The following is a 7,926-nucleotide window of genomic DNA, read 5'->3' on the forward strand; positions in this document are numbered from 1 at the left end:
CTCCAGACTCTCAGCTTCAATTTAAACAAAATTAAGTTTCTAGGTGGTCTGGTTCCTGAGATATATACCAAAACATCAGCAGCCACCACCCCAACCATTAAATCTGTTTAACAGATCTGTTATAGCAGCTCATAACTCTAACCCCACCCTTTCAGGATTGTAGCCAATAAGTGAAGCCAGGGTTGTGATTTGTTGACCCAGGCAGTGCCTAGACCTCATTGCAACATTTGCCGCCCTGGGCTCCTGCTGGGAGGAAGGGCAGGATACAAATTAAATAAATAAATAAATAGATAAAATTGTGGTTATGAGATTTTCTGTTTCAGTAAGTAAGTATATGCCTTTCAGGGTTTTTTTCTCTTGTGTGCAAGAGTCAGACCCTGGGCTGTTGAAGAGGGCAGTGCTTTGAAAACCTGCGCAATATGAAAGTATTTAATCCAATACTTGCTTTTCTGGGGGTAAAGCAATGCTAATCCCATGTACCTGGAGTAAGCCCCACTGAATTCAGTAGGACTTACTTTTGAGTAGACATGGTTAGGCTTGTGCTGTAAATGAATGGGACTTTTGAGTGAATATAGCAAAGAATTGTGTTTGTGTTGTAAATCTTTCTCTCCCCTCCAATCCTATTTTTAAAGCAATTAGGCAGGGCTTACTTAGGTATTACAGTTTTTATTATGTAGGAAACTAATACTGATTTTTTAAAAATGTTCTGCAATGATCAACTGGTTTGACAATAAACTATTATATGGGGTGTATTTTTACACCTGCAAGTGTGTGTGTGTGTACGTATGGAGTCTTTCCAACAACCCTGTGAGGTAGGGTTGGTGATTGGAAACCAAGGCAGCTCACAATAAGAAATAAACCCCTTTAAAATCCAATAACCATAAAACAATTATAAAGAGTTGCAAAACAGCTTAAAGTGGCATGATTCTGAATTTTATTTATTACTTATTTATTATTTGATTTATATCCTGCCCTTCCTTCCAGTAGGAGCCCAAGGCGGCAAACAAAAGCATTAAAAACACTTTAAAAATAATAAAATATATTATATACTAAAATATATTAAAACAAAAACAATTTAAAACATTTTAAAAAAGCTTTAAAAACATCTTTTTTAAAAAAGAAAAGGTTTTAAAAACATATTAAAAAGCAATTCCAACACAGACACAGACTGGGATAAGGTCTCAACTTAAAAGGCTTGTTAAAAGAACAAGTTCCGTGTCACTTGAGGCTGCAATTCTCTGGACATTTCCCTGTTTGAGTAAGCCCCACTGAATACATTGGGACTTGCTTCTGAGTAAACAAACATAGGATTGCACTATAAATATCTTAATAGGTTGTGTAAATAATAAACATATTTGATAGTCATGCTCAGGGCCGGCACCAGGCATGCCAGGGCCCTTGGGCACCAGCCTGCCCCGGGCCCTGGCACACAAATGCACACATATGGACGCCCCACCTACCTGTCTCTCCTGTGTTTTGCGGCTGCGCACAGGGCTGCCATTAACCAAGATAGCGGCCGAGGTTTCCCTAAGTGGCTGAAGCCTCCATCGCCATCTTGGTTGATGGCACACATGCGTGCTATGCGCTTGCATCCCTGCCATCAACCAAGATGGCTGCAGGGGCATCAGTACCCTAGGGAAACCTTGGCCTCCATCTTGGTTAACGGCAGCCCTGCATGCGCAGTCCGCGCAGCCACAAAAGACAGGAGAGACAGCCAGCAAATGGGTGGGCGGCTTGGAACCTCCCTCCCTGCAATCTGCCGTGGATCGTGGAAGAGGAGCACTCCTCCTCCTCCAACCTATTGAGGCACCCCTCAGTGCCCCCTGTGGCCCCAGGGGCCCTCAGCCAGGCCTGACCGGGTGCTGGCCGTGGTAATTTCCAATCAGAGATTTTTTGTTTGAGTGAGTGATATGCTCCAAGCAACTGTGGTTGATTCTTGATATCACTAGGATCTGCCTCTGAAATCTCAGGGTTTTGGATGGTTCTGACCTGGCAATCCTAATATGAGCACTACTTAAGTCTCTTAGCCACTATACTAAGCCAAGGTCCAGAGCAGTGTACATCTTGCCTCAGCATCTTTTGGGACTTCTTTCCTGAAGAGCAATACCCAGCCTACCCCATGCTGCCACATGCTCAAACTGCTTTTAAAACAGGGATGCTTAAAACAGGGGACTGTTCAAAGAAAGCTAGAAGTATAAAAAAACCCACTGGGCTTGTCCCTGAACTCATAAAACTGCATTTACATTGAGGATTTCAGAAACTCTATTCACTTCTGGGTATTTTTGTACAGTGAAACAATCCAATTATTCAAAAAGCAGCAAGGCTCACAAATCCCTCGTTCATCAGTTTAAAAATAAATAATAAGCCAACCACAGAAATAATAATATGACAGCAGCAAGTTAGCCAGAGATGTAACACTAAAGCTGCCCATTTCCCCCCTCACTATGCCCCACTTAATAAACAAGCATCTGACCTATTTCTTGTGCTTGAATCCACGGGCATTGGGTTACAGGAAACATAAACCCTTGGTAGCTTGTAGGAGGCCTGAGAGTACTTCTCCCCCCTCCCTTTCTCTTCTGAGGGATGTTGCTTAGGGAAGTGCAGCAAAGTTCGCAATGTATTTGTCTTCAGTCAATATTCAGAGCCAGTTGTCACATATTGTTATGCCTGAACAGCTTCATGCTATTGCACTGGTATTTCAGGACAGGGTTTGTGCAAATATTTAGGATAAGAATATTAGGATATTTTACTCCCAAGTTTTGCTGAAACTGTATGGTTTAGAACAGATGTGTTAAAGGTAAATAAATGTTTCTGTTCCTGGCAAAAAATAAGAGAATATTTTGTGCTGTATAAATTGGAATGGTTCCTCGGGCATAATATCCAGTGAAGTCAATAAGGCACCAGAAGATCTAATTTGCTATAAACCTCATGCCTGAATCAAGACCTCAAGAATAGGCTTGTAAAAATATGATGGAAATATAATTCAATATCTTCTGAGAGCCAGTGTGGTATAATAGTTAAAGTAGCCTTTCCCAACTTGATACTTTTAAATTTTCTCCCCACTACAACTCCCATCTGTCCCAGCCAGTATGGCCAATGGCCAAGCATGGGAGTTGTAGTCCAAAGCATCTGTAGCGCACCAGACTAAGGAAGAATGTTAGAATATTGGACAAGAAGTGTGGCGACCATAGTTCAAAACCTCACTCAACCATGAAGCTCACTGGGGGATCTTGGCCTAATCCACCTCAATGGCAGGATGTGAGGATAATAACTGAAGGACCTTGTGCATGCCACCCTGAGCTCCTTGAAGTGGGTTATAAATCAGGGATGATGGGGAACCTGTCTGACTCCCATCCACCACAGACAGGATAGCCAGGGATGACGGGAGTTGTAGTCTGACAACATCTGAAAGGCTGCAGATTTCCATCCCTGAAATAAATAGATTTCTGTTAATATTTTAGTTTGGAATCATTTTAGGATTCAAGCTTAACTCTTACCTTGAAATCAATGGGACCTAAATGTGCTTAATTTTGGCTGGATTGTGCTAAAATTAAAGCAGGATGAAAAAATGGGTTCAAAATTGAATATGAGTTTGAGTTGTAGGCCTCACCTTGAATCCTAAACGACAAACGTGAGGCCCAATTTGAACTTTAATATTGAATGTGTCTGCCTTTCATTTTGCGACTTGTTCCCATTTTTTAATTTCTTAAAAACCACAAAAACCATAAACAAAACAAAATGACAGTGAAACCACTGATGCAAACATATTTATATTGGGATATTTACCCATGTATAGGCCTTGACCCTGACCCACCAGTTGGAAGGACAAGGATCTAAATGAAAAGGGAGATGTCAAAGAAGCTGTTTTTGGGCTCCTCCAGAAGATGCCCTTGTTATTATGCATTCATGATGACTTGGACTCGTTATGGTGTTTGGTGCAATTATATGTGATCTAGCTTTAAATTCTGTTTGCACCTGCAAAATTTTTGAGGTGGGCATACTGCTTTGTTTCAAATCTGTGCGTGTCCCATAACTTTCTGCTGAAATCCTGTAACTTTTTATACCACAAAAGTGCCAGTTTATTTTTTGTCCTGCTTTTGTTGCACTGTAGTGCACGAGTGCCCCTGCAGACAGTAATAATGCAATAATGCTGGGGAAGGAAGCAGAGCAAGTAATAAAATGGAATGAAATGTGGATGAAACAATATAAAGATTTCAGTACTGCACTATTACTGTGTCAATAACACACACACCACTTTGGAGAGACCCTTAATGGAAGTAGACTTCTGGGGGTGCCATTTTTGGTTCTGATCTTGCTGAGGAAGCTACATCATTTTCCAAGCCTACTCAGAATCGACTATTCTGTGGAGTCTTGCTAGCTGTCAGGATTGCACACTCCTGTTTCATAGGAGACTCCACGGTGAGTCCCTGAAGAGATTCTTTGGCTGGCAGAATTTCTAGCTTGGAACTAAGTCAGCAGTTATTTCCTGAACCTTGCATCCATTCTCCATGGGTTTATGAAACTAGCATTGATGGGTCCTGCTCAGAGAAGTAGGTTGCAAACAGCTTCAAGTTGGGATCAGATTTGGACTTCATGGGTTATTTATGTGAAAAGGCATCATTTGTTTTCTAACTGTGAGCATAAGAGTCACCTTAGCTCTGCAGCATTAGACGCCAGTATTTCTGAGGCAAGAAAAGTCTTGATTCTCTCCACCTGTTCACCCATTGCCCTCATAGCAGTTCACATCTATTTCCAGATAAATGTTGTGGTTTTCTCTATAGGCCACATGTTATGCTCATGATGATAAAATCATAAATTCAAAGCACATATGGTCCTGCAGGCAACCAGATTTCAGCTTTCTGTCTATTTGTGGAAGTACCCAAACAGTTTTGATAGTCTGTCAGTGAATGAGGTAGATAAGGGGTAAAGTAGAGTGCTCTGTTATGGGGTTTTCATGAATCATAGCACACCATATCAGTTTAGTTTCCACTGAGGTTCAAAGCCATGGGCAGGATTTGGCGATGCTTATACGTACAGTATGCATGGCACATGTGTTATAACCACATTGTTTTCCATCAAGCAGTGCTTTGTGGGATTTGGACGTTCAATAAACAGCAGCTACACAAGTAAATACTGGAAAAAGTCCAGACTCAACTATATTTTTAATTTGGAATTGATTGCCCCCCCCAAATCATCTCTTTTGCTGTAAGATCTGAAACAATTTTCTTTAAACTTCATAAATGACACCACATGCTGTCAGATTATATATCCCTATGCAGGTTGCCGGATTTTAACCTTGAAAAGTGAAACACAGTCCCTTAATTGAATTACAGCCGTGCGCTAAACTTGAGGCCATGTTTTAGTGAATACAGACAGAATGTGTATCCTGGATACTGAAACCCATGGGGAGCGGGGGAGGGAAGGAAGGAAAGCAGCAGTGACCCACATTTTAAATCTGAGATCAAAAGTAAACTGGCTTGGTGGTCTCAACCTCAAGGTTATGGATCAATGCTTGGTACAGAATTTGATATGTTTCACACGAAGAGGGTTGGTTGAATGTGGATCTTTTTGCATTTGGGGCCAAAATTCAGAGCAGAGCTCTTCTTCACTTAAAGGATTGTGTGGGATTTTGTTTAGCTTTCCTCCCTTTTGAACGGGAGTGCCTCATAGCAGGGGGTTGCTGTTCTAATTTGGGGTGGGGAGTAAAAACATTAAGCAGGGGAGGTGGTGGTACAGTTATTTGGCAAGTTAAGATTTTCACCTTAATTTTTTAAAATGTGTACATGTAAAAACAATGGGTTGGATCTGGACTAAACTATTTTCACTTAGGTCATTTGAAATCAACTGGACTTACGTTAGTCATGACTAAATATGTGTGTGTGTGTGTGTCTGCTAAGCACATCAGTTTGGCTGTAAAGCAGACGTTATACTAAATGAGCAGGGTGGGGGGGAGCAAAACCAGTCCCCTCGACCCTTGGACACCTGACCTCCCTGTGCAGTACTGCTTCTGTCCTATTTCTCTCCCATCTTTCTGTGGTTCACTTCCTGTATTGGAAAAAGTAGGAATTCCCCCCCCTCCCCTTTATAGCCAAACTGGTAAGTAAACATGTGTTTAGCAAACCAATGGCACTTTGCTCTAACATAAGTGCCATTGGTTTCAATGGGATGACGTGTGATTGTCATGGGCCCCAGGGAGAACCTTTGGCAAGATTGGGAGGCTGAAGCGTGGGTTGCAAATGTAGGGGAAGGGGCTAGGGAAATAATGTGTGAAATACTCCCAGAACCCTCTGGCAGCTCCATGTCTAGTGAGGTTAATGTTGCCAGTCACACCCCCACCCCAGTCTCGAATGACTGAGAAGAAATCCTTCCTGTCCGCCCAGACCTAGCCGATGAGCAAATAGTATGCTGGCTGGAGAAAAGACATTTATAATTAGACAGATTTCTTTCTGCTCCTACAAGGAGCTCCCATCTTGCAGAACAAGCTAGCAACTGCCAGAGTAACTGGTGCAAGTAGAGTGCCTGCACACCTCTCATATGTTTAGAGTGGCTGGATGTGATGAGGTCATTGCGGCAAAGTCTGCTGTTGCCTCCACGTGCCTAGTCAGTTCCTGAGACATGCCTAATCTGCTCCTGTTCTGTATCCTGAATCATGTCTAGAATGTGTGATGTTGTGTTCCTGTACTGACTTCTGGAATAAAACTCCTTGTGTAAACTGCTCTTTGAGTCCTGAGTCTGCTTCTCTGGTTGGGAGCCAGGATGGTGACTAACTTAATCTGGATCCAGCCCAATATACAGTTGTGTATATCATAGGAATATATGCTCCAGGTAGCGGGGATTGGTTGTGGTTCTCTGCAGAAAATGGATATTGTTGCTCAAATAAAGTGGCCCTTGATTGGGTTGTCTTCTAGAATATAGGATCTTGACTATCATACTAAGCTTTTAAAGCAGCCTTCCCCAATGTGGTCCACTCCAGATGTTTTGGATTATTATTATTATTTTAAAATGTTTTTAAAGATGTTTCAGTCTTAAAGATGTTTTGTTTAAATATATCTTGAAGTCTGTTTTTATTATGCTTTAAAAGTGTTTTTAGTGTTTTTGTTTGCTGCCCTTGGCTCCTAGTGGGAGGAAGGGCGGGATATATAATTACTTTTTACAAAAAGAAAGTCTCAGCGACTCTCACCAACATACCAGCTAATAAAACAATGATACACCTTAAAAGTGTTCATCCAGTCAGCTGTGCTGGCTGGGGCTTATGGGAGTTGTCGTGCAAAACACCTGGAGGGTGCTATGTTGGAGAAGAATGAAAATGCCACAAAGTTCCTACATTAAAAGCACATCTGTGTAGCAGTTAGCCTGCAGCCCCTGCATAGACTCTTGCATTTGACAATACACATACCTGTTTTGTTCCTTATACATGTGCTGGAAATAAATAAATTATTGAGACTTTCCTGTATGCATCCACACAACACATTTGATTGTCAACTATGTTTTGAAGTAGCCTTGTATCAGATGATGTTGGGGAGTTTTGGGGCCACCTTTCTGAGGTTAACCAAGACACTGCAAAAGGTTAGGTCAGTTATGATCCAGATTGGGACAGGAGACATTCTGCATTGATCTGCAGGTTGTTTTTGTGTCCATGGACATCTGCCGTCTCAGATACAAAAACTGAAGTGTGTGTGTGTGTTGTAAAGTGTGGGTTCTGAAAGCTGATTTTATGTGAGTGAGCATCAACCCACTGGGCCAATTCCTGGCCATTATCCAAGACAGCTTTTCATTACTTATCTTGAAAGCAGCTTTTCATATCGGTGTCTGAGAGGGAGAAGTGTCTCCAATCGTGTGAAGTATTAGTTCCCCTATATTCAACACTGGTTAGGCCTCATCTTGAATACTGCATCCAGTTCTGGTCTCCACACTTCAAGAAGGTAA

The sequence above is a fragment of the Rhineura floridana genome, chromosome 19, assembly GCF_030035675.1.
Source record: "Rhineura floridana isolate rRhiFlo1 chromosome 19, rRhiFlo1.hap2, whole genome shotgun sequence".
Taxonomy (NCBI): Eukaryota; Metazoa; Chordata; class Lepidosauria; order Squamata; family Rhineuridae; genus Rhineura; species Rhineura floridana.